Consider the following 5,822-nt stretch of genomic DNA (forward strand, 5'->3'; position numbering starts at 1 on the left):
TAGCCCACTCTCTCTCTATATATGGCAAAAATAGAAAAATAAACAATATATGTCATCGTATTTGCTAAACGAGATAATATATCGGTGTATTTATAAATCTAATACTCATATTCGGTACCTTCCATTCCAGAAAAAGCATGAAACAGTGGGCCCGGACCATAAGGTGCTGAATATGGCCAACATTATCATATTTGGCACCTTAGTTGCCGAATATGAGCAATAGTGATGTATTCGGTACCTCGGGTGTCGAATACGGCCCGAACAAGTGCGTCTGTCACCTCATGTCTCTACTTTCGACGTGTGGTCACGTCGTGTCATGTCGCTGTCACTTCATGTCTCTCTGCTTTTCGCTATAAAATGAGAGCACATCCGTGAGGAGTAGCATCAGTGCATGCACGAGCCGCAGCGCGAGAGGAGAGCAAAAGCGCTAGCAAAGGAGGAGGAGAGAGGAGAAGCAGCAGCGTATCGCGTGGAGAGGAGAGGAGAAGCATGGTGAGGTGAGAAGTAGTAGCAGCGCAAGGAGAGGAAAATTAGCCCGAAGCGAGGAGGAGCAGCAGTGCGAGATACAATAAGTACTTAAATTATGTTTTTAATTAGTACTTGCATCAATAATAGTAATTGGAGTGTTTAATCTGTTTAATTACATTTGTTCAATTATTTGCTTAGTTTGATTATATGAGTCTGATTATTTGCTTAGTTAGTGTAATAGTAATTAGCGTGAATTTGTATAATAGTAATTAGCGTGATGTTGTGTAATAGTAATTATTTGCTTAGATTAGTAGATTGTATAATAGTAATTAGCGCGAATTTGATTAGTAAAAAAACTCGGGTTGGATAAAAAAATTCGATTCAAATCACAATGCATCGATAAATTGTCAAATTGAATTTTTTAATTAATAGTGGTGTGCGTCGGTTTAATTAGTTTTTAATACAATCCATTAAAATAGTGATGCACACATGAACTCTTAGCCTTAGTTAAATAAAAGAAGCAGCTATGAAGTAAAATAGAGAAATATTTTTGTGTCTTGTACTCACCGTACACTCCATTACTACCATCAGCTCACTCAACACAAAGAAAACTATGAATAGGTTAATAGTCCAGTGTAAATTTATAATGAGATTGAATATTTGCTCAATATAACTTTTTTTAGTTTAAATAATATTTTAATTCAATATTGAATATTTACTATTTCATTTTTATGCAATAATGATGATTTAATTAGCATTGTTAATTACTTAAATATTTAGCATGTGTATCGTGCAAACATATAAGTAGTAATTTTATTAGATGTACCTTTGTTTAGTAGATACGATATGACTTTCCATATTTATTAAGGAGAGAGTCCCGCAGTTTTGTACGGGAGACTCGTAACAATTCAGAACTGTCAGCATATAGAGAGTTCAGTTGAGGTATCTAATGACCTAGATGACTTGAAATCACATGTTATGAGTCTTTTGTGTGTAAACCAGCAATCTCGTACTGTTGTCCTGGAGGGTGTGCGAACATGAGTTATTCCAAACAGCTCGATCGTTGTCCATACGTTGTTCGAGATGAGAAGGAACGACGCATGGGCTTTGTACTCACGCAAGACATTGGAGGAGAACTTTGATATGGGGGTGTACGTAAATATAGTGCCACGGCTGGTACATGGTGATGTAGTGAGTATCGTGGAAGGATCAGGCCAGCAGGTGATACATGAGAGGATGGAGGGCATGTTGGGAGGGCAGTTCTGGTAGAGATGGAGCTAGAGTAGACCATTCTGATGTAGATGCAGGATGCATAGATGATGAGACCGGTGGTAGCGAGGATGAAGAAGATGCTGACAATGATGACCCGGTGCCGGCGATCCAGTACTTTCGTAGTGCTGGTTTGCTGGATTGCGTCGTCGTTGAGTATAACACCTTATCTAACTAGGGATACCAGAATAGGGGCATTTAGGGTAACAATTTTGTAATAGGGGAAGGTCGTCCACTTTATTAACAACTATGTTGTAATGATAAGAAGGGACCATAAGTGCGCCCGGTCTAACCCTACAGAGTATGAGATCAGGTGTTTCAAGCACCCGATTTGTCCTTACTTCGTACGAGCACATAAGCCAAAATATGAGAACTATTTTGTGATCAGTAGACACACCCCACATACATGCAGCGAAGAGGCTATTAGGAATGTGAGCCACGCCGTTGATGCAAGGTTCATAGCCCAACTCCTCATCGCCCTTGTTGGCTCGAACATTTGTTTGTCACCAAAATCCATTATGGAGGAGGTGCAGACTAAGACGGGTATGCCGATCAATTATCACACCGCGTGGTGAGCGAAGCAGAAGGCGTTGATGATGCTATTTGGAAGCTTCGAGGAGTCTTACAACTATTCTCCGAGGCTACTACAAAAGATTGCCATGACGAATCTAAGGACTCAGTGGGCGATGGCGGATGAGCCGATCAAGCTAGAGGATGGGTCATACAACACCACAGACCGATATCTCATTAGGTTATTCTGGTCCTTTGGACAATGCATCAAAACTTTCAGACATTGCAGGCCGGTTCTATGTGTGGATGCCATATTTCTGAGCGGCAAGTACCATGGTACCCTATGACAGCGATGATGGTGGATGCAAATAATCAGATCATTCCTCTCGCCTTTGCAATGGTTGAGAGTGAGAATAATGATAGCTGCATGTGGTTCCTCACTTTGTTGAGGACACGTGTCGTGGGCAACAAGGAACGAGTTTGCATCATCTCTGACCGCAACAAGGGCCTTCTGCATGCATTGGATGTGCTGCATGATTGCACAAACTACTCCATTGCATGGCCTTATGTGGAGAGAAGGTGGTGGATGCGCCACTTGGGAGCGAACTTATACACAAGGTACCATAGCAAGTCTCTTGTAAATAGATTCAAAGGTTTGTGTCTGCAGAACCAACAGACGAAGTTCAACGAGATATGGAGAGAGTTAAATGAGGTCACTCGCAAGATGATAGCAGATCAACAAGAATAGGAGGACCATCTGCGAACATAAATGGTTGGGGGACAAACTATCGTTAGCCGTTCACGTGCTACGCTTAGCCAGTGGATAGCGGGGAGGCCGGCGGAGCGTTGGGCCCTAATCCATGACACTCACGGTGCTAGGTTAGCACTTATAATTTAAATGATCATATCGAACCCTATCTTATGCAAATAGGCCTTCTAAATTTTTTGTATCCCATGTTAGGTACACCATCATGACAACGAACATAGCAGAGGTATGCAACAATGTCCTAAAGGGAGTACAGGGCCTCCTGTTGTGTGACATCATTGAGCTCACATTCTATAGAACAGCGAATTACTTTTGAGACCGTGGTAATACTGCTGTGAATTACAGCACGCGGTTCACACCTAAGGTGGAGGCAATCTTATTCAGAAGGAGGAACAATGCACGCTTTCATTAGACGAGAATCTATGACATGGCCAACAATGATTTTGAGGTCATGTGCCACCATAGGTATGCTTCAGGGTATAGCGCTGGGGACACCATGTAGCAATGTCAACTTGGCCTCACGAGCTGAAGTGCACAAGCAATAAGCCAAAATTGCACCATATCCCGTGCTCGCATGACTTAGCCGCTTGCAGGGACATGGGTGGCAATGGCGGATCATAGTACGTAGCACCGTACTTTACGATAGATGCATTGAGGAGCACATGGTTTCCAAAGATGCGGTCCTTCAACATCGGAAGCAGCTACAAAGCGATCGAGGGGCCGACGTGGGTACCTTATCCCCGAGCACGACGCACGGATCCTGGAAGGGCTAGATCCACGAGGCTGCAAGGTGACATGGATGAAGCAGATGCTGTTGACGGCCTACGCAAGTGCAAATTTTGCAAACAACATGGCCATGATATAAGGACATACCCGACCCGGCAGTAAACTATCATGCACTATCGAACTGTAGTGTTTTAGAGTTGTTGCATTTTATTGAACCATGAAACTTGTTTTTTACCTATTTATTTTTTTTGAGTGGAAAAGTTTTTCCTTAAACCAAAGGTCCAGCTAAATTGATGGCTACATAACTGGTTACAAAGTCCGGACAATGGTCTAGCCATAACCTAGGACCATTCCCAACAAGACAAGCCCCAAATTTTGCTAGAGCATCTGCTACAGAATTACATTCCCGTGGGCGAAACCCAACCTCGAAAACATTGAAATATAACGGTAGCAGACTTAGAGCCTCCATAGCGAGAACACCCACCGGGGATAGGTCAAATGAAGTAGTTTTTAGAGCAGCAACTAGGTTTGTAGCATCAGATTCCACAAATTTTTTTGTCATTCCCCATTCACTAGTTTGTCGAATTGCTATTAGGACAACAAACAGTTCAGTGTGCAAAGCATTTGCTGCTCTGTCAATTCGGCATGCACTTGCTGCCTGAAACATACCGGCTTCATCCCTCACAAGAAAACGCCAACCTCCAGAATTGTTCCTTTCATTGAAAGAGCCATCAATATTCACCTTTAGGATTTGACTTGGGGGAGGAGTCCAATGTGCGTTCCAGCGGATGTTCGACTTTTGTGGTTTCTTCTGTAACCGATCAAAGTCCGACAAAAGAGAGGCTATACACCGACTGATTTCTCTGCTATTTTTGTTGCTCCCCTTTGAATTGATCTTGTTCCTTGTTGACCACCACACCCATAGCAATGCACAAGCTATCAGCTGCAGGTCTGAGTCCAAAGCCCATAGAGTTCTGAACATCTCATGTGATGTTGTGCAGTTCAACAAACTCACCTGGATTTCCTCCATATTTTCATTTCTCCAAACTTCCTTAACCCATTTACATTTCAGGAAAAGATGACCTCCATCCTCATCAAATCTGCTGCACACTGGACAGAGGGTATCAATGTGGACTCCCTGGCGAGCAAGGCAAGTATTCATCGGAAGGCTATTATGACCCAACCTCCATAAGAATAATTTCATCTTGTTCGACACCTGCAACTGCCAGATGTTCCTCCATATCGACCTGCAAGCCTTGGCATCGTTTGATGCTTGTGAATCACACATATGTTTTTGATCTCTTAGACTGATTCCCAACTTATATGCCGATTTCACTGAAAATTGTCCCTTTGAATCAAAGTGCCATGCAGGCATGTCATCAAAATTCTCTTCTAATGGGATTGACAAAATGGCATTAACATTGCTGGGACAAAAGATAGATTGTAGCAGCATTGAATCCCACTTCATTGTGACAGGGTTGATCAACTCTGATACACGAGTTAATATGCATTGGCTTCTATGCGTAGAAGGCATGCGGGTTGTACCTCTAGGGATCCATGGGTCACTCCATATGTCACTAGAAATACCGTTCCTGACTCGCCATATCATTCCTTGCTTTACTAGTTGTACAATATACTCCGCCACATGTAGGATAAACCTACCCTTGGTGTCGCCTTGAGAAGGTTACCATCCTGAAAATAGCGAGCCCTAAGGACCCTAGCACAGAGAGAGTCCGGGTCCGTCAGGAACCTTCAAGCTTGCCGAGCCAACAGGGCCTGATTGAAAAAATGCAAATCTCTGAATCCCAGGCCCTCCTTTTCTTTGGGTCGGGTCATCCTTTCCCAGCTTATCCAATTTATTTTCCTATCTTCTTCCTGTTGACTCCACCAAAAACGTCCAATAATTGTGTTCAGGTGATTACAGAAACTTTGTGTGAGATCAAAGCAAGACATGGCATAAGTTGGTATTGCTTGGGCTACTGCCTTTATCAGAATTTCTTTCCCTGCTTTTGATAGTAATTTCTCCTTCCAGCCCTGGATGCGCCCCCAAATCTTTTGTTTAATGTACTCAAGATTTGGTTTT

This window comes from Phragmites australis, chromosome 13 (genome assembly GCF_958298935.1).
Source record: "Phragmites australis chromosome 13, lpPhrAust1.1, whole genome shotgun sequence".
Classification (NCBI taxonomy): domain Eukaryota; kingdom Viridiplantae; phylum Streptophyta; class Magnoliopsida; order Poales; family Poaceae; genus Phragmites; species Phragmites australis.